This window comes from Nomia melanderi, chromosome 3, assembly GCF_051020985.1.
Source record: "Nomia melanderi isolate GNS246 chromosome 3, iyNomMela1, whole genome shotgun sequence".
In the NCBI taxonomy this organism is placed as follows: Eukaryota; Metazoa; Arthropoda; class Insecta; order Hymenoptera; family Halictidae; genus Nomia; species Nomia melanderi.
In genome coordinates, this window is record NC_135001.1 from 23,422,574 (window position 1) to 23,436,528 (window position 13,955).

The 13,955-nt window shown below is 39.4% G+C and overlaps 1 protein-coding gene across 2 annotated transcripts in view; it reads left to right on the plus strand.

Annotated features, from left to right (window-relative positions):
- Flo2 (flotillin-2) overlaps positions 1-13,955 on the plus strand; it is a 151,034-nt gene that overhangs the window by 20,105 nt on the left and 116,974 nt on the right. The window lies entirely within an intron of this gene.

The following is a 13,955-nucleotide window of genomic DNA, read 5'->3' on the forward strand; positions in this document are numbered from 1 at the left end:
AACATTTTGGAAAAGTGTACTTTATAATAATTGAACGTGCTTGTAAGATAAGCACTCGGTAATATTGGCATAGAACAAAATATTGAACATATGCACAAGTTCTTGCTGCTTTAACACTAGAACTAAATTCATTCAAAATGACTGGTTTCGATTTTTTTGTTCAGCAAGAAGTGATTTTGAAAATAAATAGCTTCATTTGAGTACTATAACGAATGTCTGAAGGAACTGAAAATAATCCATTGTTACAATTTTTATGGGAATTGCGTATTAATCGTATTAAATGCTCGGTAGTTCCAGTGTTAATCGGACGTCCGAGCGCGGCTCGCGGCGTTTGGTCGACTAGAGGCAACAAATTGACGGAGTTATGTCGTCGCGGTGGAAAACCGAGATGGTGATCTCATAACTGGCGAAAGGAGAAAGTGTTTCACCGATGTAAACTTCTGCCACGCTCGTTCCCTTCTACGAGCCTCTCCGGTGGTTACGTTACGTGACCTGTCTCTCTCTCTTTCTGTTCCTCTCTCTCCGCCTGATTCCGGTCTTATCCCGCGCCTTCATTACCAGCCTTCCTGACCGTGAAAACGATTTTAATAGACGACGAGGAAGCAGACGTGTATCGCTATTAACCCATAAACTAACAACTTGTTCCTTCTTCTCTCGCTATTCATGGGAAATTGGTGGACAAATCGGTCGGTCTTTACTCGATCCTTTAACCGCTTGCGCTGCAAGTTCGTTCAGAGATTCGGCATAGTGCTTTTACCTATTTTACGCAGATATCCACGCTAATTTTCTTTATGGAATCGTTTCGTGTAAGATGATACGTTTTAGAGGGATCTAGTTACGTAACGCAACGGGATGCGTAGAAGACGTTAATGGCAATTTTCAAAAAAAAATGTCTCGAAAATGGGGAAATTCGGGTGGAATGTAATCCATTTCATTTTGCGATGCTGAGAAAACGGTGTTCCATGCAATGATGAATGTATTATATTTTTGTGGTTATGGCAATAGTGTTATAATTGTGGAAGGGGGAAGTGTTGTAATTGTAAAGTGGGGAAAATGAATATAACAGTCAAATAAAACAAGCACAACAAAGCTTGATAAAACCTGTACTCGTCGTTGGGTTAATCAGTTGCTCGCTTGATCGAGCTAATGATCCAAAAATCCTGCGTTTATTAATTTGTGGAATCGAGAAACGCTATCGGTACCGATGATCTCGAATGTTTCTATGTAAGGTGCCTGGAAACGTTGCTCGGAAAAAGCAGTGTCCAGCAAGTGCCGCTAATAAATTCCGATACAATTTACGAAATCACCGAACACGAACAAAGAGGAAGGAAAGCAACTCGGCGGAATTAAACTGAGCAAACACCGAATCGATAAAAACCACGTGGACTTGTATATCTCGATCGCGGAGCCGCACGCAGGGGAACTCCATTTGCAATCGTTCAGAATTACACTCCTCTTTCGAGTGTGCGGCGCGGATTTTTCTTCGTGGAAAACGCCGGGGAAAAAAGCGACTGAACTCGACTCGTTCGCGAGAAAGTTTTAAGAGGACCGCTTCGAATCGGGATCGTTCGCCGTTAACGCGGAAAACATTGTCGAACGATGCTCGCCGAGCAGACGGAAAAACGAAAGAGAAACTGGTAAATCGTTCGATCGTGTGCAACTATTGCGGGATCGTTTCCGAGATTAGATACACCGGCGAATTACGCCCCCGATATTTTATTTTTCATGGCGATAAATGTAATCGTCAATCGAGTTTCTCGTATTTTCTGCTGTTTTCTCTTTATTTGTACCTCGGATTATACATTATGATGTAACGTTTCCTCGTTTTTATTCAATTTACAAATGGCACGCGAAGGGTTAATGCTGTAAGCTGTGTTCTGTGAAATAGCGAATGTAGTTTTCTTGAATAGATTTAATAGATCCATGGAAGAAGGAATAAAAATGAGCCGTGGACATCGTGAAATTTCAGTATCACGTAGGAAAGTAACGCGGAAGCTGGCGCAACCTTTCTTTCTGAAATTGCTCGTTGTGTCGGCTGCGGAAGGAGGTTCCGGCATTATTTTTCTAGACCGCTTCATGAACTTGCTAATAAAGTTCTTTCTGCACGGCGTAATAACTTCTTTCCTCTGATCCCCTATTATTTCACGACCAATTCGTAATTGAAATTCACAGAAATCCACATTCAAATCCACTGTTTTGCGACCAATCGGTAATTAAAACTGCAATTGAAATTCATTCAAGCAAAAACGACCGATTAAAGACTCGTCGCAAAACGACAAGTCATTCTGTAAAATCAATTTTCTTGTTTCAGGTAAGAGTTTCTCGTGTGACAGAGTTCGACGTGGCATCTGGAGGACTCGAGCCACGTGAGTTTTCGTTCGAGGGTAGAATTAATTCTCTTTGGATTAAACAACATGACACGTATATATTACCTTTTACGTAATCGCTGATCCGTTCAGAAGTCGATTGAACCTTGCTGTAATCGTTATATTTAATGAATCTCGATCGCTGTACGAGTCTTGTTCTGTAAGAGGATACGAGTGGAATATTCTTAACGTTCGAGGATTTATTAGACACATGATTTTACCGGTTAAGTTATTAGCCGAGGAAAACGAGTTTCAGAAATAGGGCAAAGTTAGGAAAGGACTGAAAAGTAGGTCGTCTTTGTACGAGCATTAGACAAAAGGCGATAATTGTTTCCTTCACAAAAAATTTCGTCACGTTGATCATTGTTATTCGTGTTATCGTTAGAATGACTGCCTAGTGTTCTCGATTCGAGAAAAAATAAAACACTTACACATAAAAACCTTGTTAAACTACTGTCAGCGTCATTGAACTAGACCTTGAATTATGTAACTAATTCTAATCGTTTGTATTTTCTAGACAGTCACGCGTTTGTTCTCGATTAAAAAATTAACAGCTTTACGACTTCGCGATTCACGACATAAATATTTAATAGTCGACATTTGCATGTGTATCATTCGGAACGTCAGTTATTTAATGATAAAGAGTCGTAGTTGAAATAAAAAATTAATTATGAATAATTTTTGCGAATAATTCTGTCCACTTGTCGCATCTAGTTGATTATTCATATACATTCGACGCTTCGTAGTCTACTGTAGGATAAATATATGTTTATATTTTCCTTCGCGTTTGTATATTAGGTAAATTAGATATTGCTTATAACATCTACGACAACAACTGTAAGTCACACTTATATTTTGTTCATATCTTTTACTTTTCTTATGTAATCTACAGATTTACGTATGTATGAAGAAAGTAGAAATAAAAATCTGTTTTCACTTTATGTTTGTCCGTTCTTTTTTTTTTCTTTTTTTTACTTGATTCGTCTGGTATCCGAAGTAGGTCGAAACAGCATAGAAAGTCTCAAGGCGTACATCTATTTGTGTAAATTTCGTAACTTGCATAATGATTCGAAACCGGTCTCAAATCCTGCAAATGAAATGGCAGCTGTAATATCTATCATTCCTAGGCTCTTGTGTTTCGGTGTAGAAAATTATATCCCTAACGACGTTTGCAACCCACGCGCGAAGTTCCCTCAGAATTTCAATACAAAAGAGACATACTTTTCTATCTGAAAGTGAAAATTGCAAATTCCAGTTGAAAATTAAATTTGCTTTAACTGTGTCACTATTTTCAATGCACCCATAGAATCCGACAGATAATTAAACGAAACCAAAGAACTTCTTTATTCTGTTAAACCTGAGAAGTCTCTTCGAGAAACTGAGGAAACAAACGTAACAGTAATTAACACTAAATCTACCAAATGCATTGATTTTTCGAAATTCCCCTCCAGAAACTCGAAGAGTGCATCTGTCGAGACTAATTGATTCGCAATTCAGTTTGCGCGACGCTAAATCAATTTCTTTAATAAATTCTTAGAAAGACCTCCGTCATCTATCTGATAATTGAAAAAAGAGAAATCAGGAATGCGTCATTTTGACCCGTCTGACCTTTAGTGTTAAAGATCGAAAACGCCATGGGATAAAACGAAACTCGAAGAGTACAGGCGGAGTGAAACGTTTCTATTTCGCAAGATGAGATAGCGCCGGAATACGTTTGATAGAAATTTCATAGGAATTCCAGTGTTCCCGCGGTATTCCGCGATCCTCGACTTCCGGTAACAGGCATGAATATTTCATCCGTTGAATTTTTACCGCGCAATCGATGTTTAAATTCACGTTCGGCCGCGTCTCGATTTTCCTATCGAGCGTTGCCGTAAAAGCGCGCTTGCACAATGAATTACGCTCGTTGAATATCATTCCCGCGTGTAATAACACTCGCGCGGTTGTGCTGGCTTATTATCCTCTCCGGACACTCGCGATTTACTATTTATTATCTATTCCGTGCGGGTACATTTTGCGGTTCAACGATGGACACTGTTTCTCTAAATTACAGCAACGAATTAAATTCATCGAACTCGAAATCTATTACGAATTTCCTCGAGTTTCTTTCTTTCTATTTCCACCGTGTTCTAAACACTGTTTTTCTATCGTTCATCTGTGCAGTATATTCTCGGTTTTGTTCATTTTTGCTTACCATTGCTGCTTTCGTGAAAGGTAGGTTTTTTTTAAAAAAAAACACGTTCCTGAATATAACTCATTCTATTGAAAAAATCAATACAGTTCATAAGCAAAATATAACTGACGTTCACGTGGCACGGAACGTGTTAAATCAGTTTTCGTGGAGTTGAGATCGATTGTTTTTATACTTGCTGATAACTAATAGTTATTTTCCTGATTGAACTGAGGGAGTACGGAAATAAAAGAAAAGTATATTATGCGTGCTTATGGCATTCTCGACATGTTGAAACATGGAAACCCGCATGTACCAACATAAAATCTCTCGTTAACGGTTTCGGTCATTGAAACCGCCGACGAATGATCCTAAGTGATCACGAACAACCGCGCACGTTTAATTCGCCGTGTACCTGACGTTCATCCGTGAAGATCATTTGCATTAATACGCTGATTCCCAGTAAAGTCACGTGCGTCCAATTTTCAGGCACCACCGTGTACACTGGCGTGTTTAATGAAGAAATAAATTCAGTTCTACAGAGCCTCTTGCCCTGTGACATATCCTATCATATCCGCAGTATGATAGATACGGATTTTATTCGATTCTCTTACGTTAAAATGTAATTGTTCTGATATCGATATAACTTCCAGAGAATATAAATTGAATAAAGATGAATTATGTGGTTGTTCCAAAGTTGACATTAGTGGCCCATATATCAATGAAAACTTGTCGATAAATCACACAAAATGATAAAAATTCACAGTGAAACATCGTGAAAACAGTTACTGAGAATTCCTAACGATAGATTAGAATTATTTTACAGTACGAAAATTCAGAAGAAACTTCCGCGTCCCCAAGATGAACAGAGATATATTTATTAACCCTTTGCACTCGAGAGGTGACTCAGTCAGCACTTGATTTGACACAGTAAAACTATATAATTTGACATTTAATATTGAACTATGTACAAGGCATCGGTGTGTGAAATATTGGGATAAAAAAGCTTTGTTCCTCAATTCCCTTGTGATTTCCCTTCGAGTTCATTTAAAGAAACATCGTCTTTGTCTAGTTAGAAAATGTTAAATATATCTAGCGAAATACTTCCGAGTAACACATAAACAAATCGCATTTTATCTCACAAAGAAACAATCACCTTCACGAAAGACTGCTCCCCACAGTACAAATCAGCTGTTCGATCGAACTATCAAGATTCACAGCCCGACCGACACATAAAAATCCCCCCGAACCCATCGAACATTCCCGAAAATCCGAAACAGCAAACCAACATTTTCCACGAACCCGCACGTAACCGCCACGAGAGTTTCCTCGGAACTTTCTCTAGGGAATTCCCTACAGAACCCAGAACCCCGTCGAGCCGAACTTCCGCTTACCTTCAATCTCCCGTCGACTTTTCCCGTTTAGAAAGTCGCCCGTCAAATCCACCTGGCGTCCACGATTTTGACCTTCGCCGGTCGACCGCCGATCCCCATGTCCTCTGGGCCACGCGGACTCGACTCGCCAGGAGAGCGAGCTTCTTAGCTAACCGGCGCGTAACACGGGCAGGCGGAGGAAAAAAGCGAGCAGGAAAGGAGGAAAGACTCGAAGAGGATTTTCGGGCGAATCGGCCGGGCACAGGGTAACGAACGCGATCGCCGAGTGACCGGCAGGGAACCGGTAATGACACTCGGAAGAACTATACGGTACTGTTCCGATCCAACACTCCCTACTCGTTTCACTCTCACCGTCCTTGTCGGCCTGCCCGATGACTGAGTTTCTTCGTCCTTACCGGGGCTGCCGGCCGTACTTTGGCAGTGAAAGTATTCTCTTCCTGTGGTTACCTACGCACACCTATCTCTCCTCCCCGCTTCTCGACTCCCTCTTCCCTGGGAATGTGGTAACCACCGGTGCTTGTACTAACGCGGCCATTACCGAGTGGGTTACACTCGCCGGCGACGTTCCCGTCGGCTATCTCCGAGGACTCGAGCCTTTTCCCCGGGCAACGCGATTTCGGTACTTTCGATTTCCATCGGTGACACCGGCGGTCGCTTCTTCGCCGGTTCCGGGCTCGGGAATTCTGGGCCGGGCTCGAATCCGCGGGCTTCGGGCGATCCGACGCCTCCGCGGCCGGATGGGGATCGATGGGATCGCTTTGCGCGGAATCGTTGGTCGTGTGGATTCTTATTTTAACACTGGAATTACCGAGCACATGAATTTTTGCACCTACGCAGGTGTCCCAATGAAATCTTCGGAATTTTGTTGACTAGGACATTTATTGTAGTTTACCCTATCGTTCCCGGGAAATTTAATATTCATATGCTTAACGTTTGAAAATTATTGATATAGAGACAATTAGCCCTTCGAACTCTGTAGGCTCCAATGTTGCACCAGGAATAATATTAGATATTTTAATGAATCTTAAAGAAACCGCCCTACAATTATTCGATTTTTCACGCATCCAAATTTTGCACTAAGAAGGAAGATAAAAGATCTAAGAAACGTTATAGCATTTCTCATTTTTGCTAGGGATACTATAAAAACTAGTTGCAGTTGCTGATAGATTACAAAACCATCTGGAGTGCTAAGGGATGCGTTCTGTGAACCTAGTGTTAATATTCTTCGTGAACGTAATCTTTTCCATCGTAACGCATAGATATAACCTAGACCAATTCATGAGCAAAGTCGGTACGTTCCAATGGCTTGCAACGCGCGAACCTTGACTCTCGTATCCCCTTCTCTTCTGCCCTTCCAAGTCCACCAATCTACAGTTTGTTATTCTCGAGACCTGGATTCCATAGTCTAGATTCAGTCAAGATTAAAAATTTTCCAACCTTTCCATTAGTTTATCAACTGAAAGCTTCTACTCTATAAGATCGTGAGCCTAGAATTCACATGTTTCTTTGCAAGTTATTTCCTCGTTGACTAAGTGAATTTAACGCGATGATTTATTTATCAGTGAAATCTACGATCTGTACTTGCCTAACTGATTAAAGCAGTTCAGAGTACAGTAGATTCCTCGGATGATTCACTTTTCTGATGACTGGGTGCAACTCTCGCGCTCATGAATTTCATTGAGTTTCAAACGGTAAAAATGTTAATTTCCGAGTCACTAACTGGATATTCTATCTCGAGTGGTTTGAACAATTATGTTTGCGAGAGTAATACGGCTGACTATGAACGCGTCGATGATTCGCGAATTCATATTCCACAATCTCTGGGCGACTCACGCGAGGAAACGTCAGAAACGTTTTATCACTCGAAGAAAGGCAATCTTCCGGTTATAGCTTCCTCGGAAATAAATTCTCTTTCGCGTAGAAAACTGCTAATTGGGAAAACTCGTGTCGGTGTTACGTAGCTGCGAATTAACACCTCTGGCACTATACATCGTCAGTTTTGAAATAATTAGTGTGAAGATACGCGTAGATGTTACGGTGTAAATACAATCTCATCGAAAGGTTTAAAGTGATTTCTTGTACGTAACATATTTCTATGTAATTAACATTTTATCATCGTTAATACTTCAATCTAATTTCGTTACAGCTTTTAACGCAAGCGATCAAAATAAATAAAGTTCCATTTTAATGCATAGTGTTTTTAATCAGATATAAATATAAAAATCATAATTTACTTCGTACATTAGACCATAAGAAAATAATAACAAATGCATGTAACATTGCAATTATGACATTAGAAAATTTACATCATTAGGGATCAAGGATTTTGTAAATGGTTACAGTAACGAATTTCTACTGATTTCAGCAGTCGAATGTTATTACACTTTCATTCTATTAAATTTATTAGTAACCATCAGCAAATATGAATCAGATCACAGCTGCAAGGAAGAAGCAGTTACGTATTAACGCGGGGCAAAAGTGGTCTAAGTGCTACGTGACAATTGTCACGTTAAGGAATAGGAGCAGCGTTCGTCGAGATCAGTCACGTGTGAATTGCGAGCGGGTTAGGAGAAAGGAAGAAGAAATCTCTTACGTACACGTACTTAAACCGATGTTCAAATATCTTTCGTCACGCCGAAGTGGTCTCGATCAATTACCACGAGAAACGTGTTTCAACTTCCTAAGTTTTGGAACTCGCGTCAACAACCTAACCGACCTAACCAAGACCTTTCTCACGACGTTCAAGAGTAAACCGACGATTTCTCAATCTTCCTTTAATTCCGATTGGATATCTTTTACAGTATGTTATCTTGTCGCGACACACGGAAGGAATACTCCCGAAAAAGAGTCTGAGATCTCGTCTGGATCCGAGGAAAATCAAAGTCGCTTATATTCTGTTTTCTATCGAGTCAAACGATGGTGAGTCCGAGTTGGTATTGAAAGCTACAGAAAACAACGACAATATAGTAATAACAATGACAACAATAATAATAATAGTAATAATAAAAATAATGATAGTTATCACGAATATACAGGGTGTTTAATGGGGTAGGATGTAACAGTATAGTAAGTTTTACAGAATCCAATAGAATTATATCACTAGATGTGCTCAAGGTGTACATTTCAATTTGAACATTCAAAAATAGTTTTCGAAAGCTACTTAACGCTAGTGGTAATGTTACAAACTGTAAAATATAGTTTAACGTCGAAACTATTCGATCGTTAGTTTATTCATACGTTTATATATTATTTATATATTATTTAGCACCAAAAAATTGTATTCGATGAAAGAGCAATAAGGAATTATAAATAATGATCTTTTATTACACGTTGGACTAGCCTATAAATGGCAGTGGCTGGTCAATGTAGGTGCGGCGTGTCCATCGACTGTCACGGTCCGGTCACGTAAGGGGTTAACCTTCTATTATCTCGCTATTACTGTTAATTTCCCAGCGGTCATGCTTACGTTGGTCACCTAGAACATCGTGGAGGTCACGTCGTTGCGTCTTCACAATTTCACTGTTAACTTTCGCAGTTATCAGTATCTCAGAAGTATTAATTGAATCGCTCAGAAATCATCGCGGTTAACTCCATGTTTCGATATCTTCTGATTTCTGCAAAATTTTAATGAAACAAATAATCTCTCTAGTCATTCGAAGATTCCTTCAAGATTTCCTCAATTTTTCTTTCCTAAACTCAACCGCATTGGCTTCCGAGCGATTGAAATACCCAGCATGGCTTTCGGAACAAACATTTTCATTCGAACAGTAAAATGCCCGAAGAAACCGTCGGAAAATCGGTTACAGTTTTCACGAGGATTACGATTCAATCGTGTTAAGTGCTCGGCAGTTTCAGTGTTAAGGGGGCGGGACGTAATTACCTGGAAATGGTAAATCGCGCGTTGCAAATCCGTTGTCGAGCGCGGATCGGGTCAACGATCTGGAAACGCGGTGAAGTAACGACCAGCTGGCCGTTGTTCTTCGATTTGATCCTGTTTCCTAGCCTCAATTATATCCGGTTTTGTACGGCAGGTTGCCGAACGCGTGCAGCTTGTACGCGATTATGCATAATACAGGTGAACACAGCGGCCGCTACTGGCAGTGTTCCATTTCACGCGGCCTATTCGAGGATATCTCGTTACTTTATTGCAGGTTGCGTATCGGCAAATGATATATCACTGTCTATTAACTAGTTTACTGTGTTTGTCGAGTATACTCGTCATCGAGAACTTGCAGGGTTTTGTGTCACGACGAGTGTAATCGTCATGGTAAAAAGTAGCGACCATTGGCTTTTCACAGAAATTACAATTTAAATAGCCTATGGTCGCTACTTTTTACCATAACGAGTATACTCGTCGAACAATTACCTGGTTGATAATCGTCAACTGGCTGGCCTGTTTTAACCCTCAACGGTCGTCAATTCCCTACTAAACCTTCACGATCGAATGTCGCCGTAACGACATCGAGCTTTCGTATCTAAAATCGAAAGCTGCCAATGGATAATTGAATTGTTCAAATAATCATAGATCGACAGGTGGTTCTTGTTTTTTTCTGGTATTCAAGATTTCGATGGATAAGCCTTCCCGAACTCTGCATAAAGAATAGAATTAACTCTTATTTTTTCTCGTTGTGTGACTTACTAGATATTGATGAGAAACATACATGTACATAAACCGGTTAAAGATATTCTAATCTGTTTTTACCGGTCTTTCAATCGAGTTGAATAATTTTAATGGAAACTCTATCGCGGGAATGCTAATTCTATTATTTATGCACGCTCTATCGATAAGTTCATTACGTCGCAAGATTTTTCTAACGCTTAACGTGTCGATAACTCCACTGTAAGAAACATTAAAACACTAACTGTTAGTTTGTATTTATTCGTCAAACTATACTTAAATATTCGGTGATTTAGTTGACCAATCAGTGTGTCGAAATGTCGCGAAGTCTATGAAACAAAAAAGCGCGAGTAACCCTGCGAACTGTTTTTTCGAGTCCTAGCTCGTTAGAAACTTTCGCAGTGACATTTATTGAAAGCAAGAGTTCGAGTTTGAGCAGGATTTCCTGAAACGACGGTGTTCCAGGGGAATCGGAGTGTGCCGGGGATTTATGGACTGCGAAATTGCGCGGCGGCCAGTGGGATCATTCGCGAATAAAGGAAACAGGAACGATTTCACGATCGAGGGGATAGAGAAATCCGCATACCTTGTATCGCGTTATTGTACGGGGCTGGCATTGTTACCGAGATTCGATTAGATCAGGGATATATAATTTTTACGCACGCGAATTTTCAACGAGATTAGTGAAAGTTAAAGACCCTGAACCACGGAAACGTTCCGCGGATTTCAGGGATCTGTATACGTACCTATATACATGTATGTTGGGCGCTTAATCAGATCGAGCCGCTTGCCTTTTGTAACCCGGGGAATTTGCATTTCTCCATAATTTTACGATTCTTCGTTACGAGTCGTTTTGTTTTCGTTTCTGTCTATCCGAAGTTGCATGCGGGTAATATGTGATATAACTGCACACCGATGACGATAGTAATGAATACTTAATTATATTTCTGTTTATTCGAAGCTGCGTGTGAGTAACACGAGATAATATAATGTAATAATAACAACAACAGTGGTAAATATAATAATAATAAATTGTATTTATGGTTATCAAAGGTTATACACGATAAAAATATTAATAAGCATGCATTCTCTTAAAATAGTAGTAATCTCAATATGACAAATTTGCAACGGCATTGTTTGGCAACGGTCCGTCATTGAGTTGCCGAATTTTTCCGTTGATCGACAGTTGCTCAACAGAATGTTAATGAATGGGACGGTTAGTGAAACATTTCCTTTTGCTCGTGTAGCGAACTGTTTGAATACACGTAAAATACGAAGAACGCGTAAACACTTTTTTACGCGGCGGAAACAAAGAATGTATAATTAATTGACGCAATTATATATAAACACAACAGACGTAACACTTATTATATTACTTTTCTTTTAATCCTCATTGCTGAGCGCAACTGAAGCTAATATTCTCTAACGCTCTTACAAAATCTTGATATTCATAAAATAAATGACTGACTATTATTAGTAAGAATATCACAGAAAATTAAATGAATTTACGCAAATCACTAATATAAATAAAACTTTAAAACAAATACTCAGACATAAAACCCTCGCAACAGAAAACTAAAACCTACATACTTCCCATTGTTCGAAATCAGTCTTTAAAACTCCGAGTCACGAACTAATTAAACTGAATATTAAAATTTATTCCGAATATCAATGTATTCAAGCTCCGAATCACGAACGAGTAATTAAACCGAATATTAAAATTCATTCCGAATTTCAATTTATTCAAACTGCGAATAGAAACTCGATTCGAAACGTAACCAAACAGAAGCGTATCTAAACAATGGAAATTAAATCACGAGATTCTATAAAAAGATTTCTCTGTGTAATCGTAAATTGCGGTACGTCGAATCGAATCCGACGCAGCTCTTGTTACTATGTTTGGCGCTCGTTTAACGTAATAGACAATAAAATCTAAGCGGATAATGATCACTTCGCGAAATGAAACGCGCGCGAGTCATAACGGATGAGACGAGGAAGCGGAAACACGGCGCGCAAGGCGCACGTGAGAATCGGTGTCCCGTAACGAGAGTTTTGGCACGGAATCACTTACGTAAAGCGTCGGTTGTTTGCTCGCGAAACGAAAGTCTCGTTGCGATCTCCGCTTCCGAGATCGTCTGCCCGGTTCCCGCGATCCATCGATCTCCGCCGGCGATCTCGGGTTCGGAGTTTCCTGTACGCGGCCGTGAAAGAAAATCCACCGGAAGTCTCGGGCCTAGGATCAAGCCGCGTCTCCATTTTAGTGGAATCATCGACTAGATTTCGAGGAAATGCTCTGAAGTTGTTACACGTTTGTCAACGAGATTTTTTTAGTGTTTTGTAATCGATGTTGAAGGAAGTTTATTTTGTATGATAATAAAATGAAATCGATATTTTGTGGTAAGCGAATAAGATCAAATCAGTGTTCTATTTAAATTAGTAAAATGGAATCAATGGAATTAGTAAGATTGCATTAGAAAAATCGAAGTATTGTATATTAAATCGATTCTATGGTAAATGTAGGAAATCCTATTAATACGTAACACTGTGATATGTAACGTGATGGACCAATTACCTCTGTTCATTATTTTTTTATGATTTTTAAGTCGATTTCTAGTCTGCGTCTTTCACGTCAGACGATAATCACTTCTTGCGATCGTTACCGTTTCTTTTCATTTCAATCGATTCCAGTTGCAATAAGGAAAGGAAAATCACTAATTAACACTTGTTGCAATTGCTGTAGCTTCTCTTATTTGAAATTTACTTTAGCTTCAATAAAGGGGAGAAAGGTGAGTAATGATCGCTTCTCGCAATTATTACTGCTTCCTGTAACTTCAACTTACTTCAGTCTCGATGCAGGAGAGGAAAATGAATAACGATTGCTCCCTACGATTATTACAGCTTCCGTCATTTCCAATTTATCCTAGTTTCCATAAAGAAACCAACAGAATCGCGCAATAATCATAAATTCTCATGCAATAGTTACTTCTCTTCTCGTTACGTTTGTGTAACAAGTTCCTTGTCATTTTCACATGACACCATTTCAACTCCCGCGTGATGTCAACCTACGTTAACAACATATCAAGCACTGTCATCTGTTGTACAATATCGTAAACTTAAAAATAAAAAACAAAGCTCAAAGTAAGAAATTTCACTGAAAAAAGATGTGCAATCTATTGTTTTGCAATCTATCAGCAACTGCAACTAATTTTCATAGTATTCCTAGCGAAAATTAGAAATTCTATAACGTTTCTTCGATCTTTTATTTTCCTTCTCAATGCAAAATTTGGATGTGTGGAAAATCGAATAATTTTAGGGTAGTTTCTTTAACCCTTTGCACTCGAGAGGTGACTCAGTCACCATTTTATTTGACGCAGTAAAATTATGAAATTGAATATTTAATATTGAAA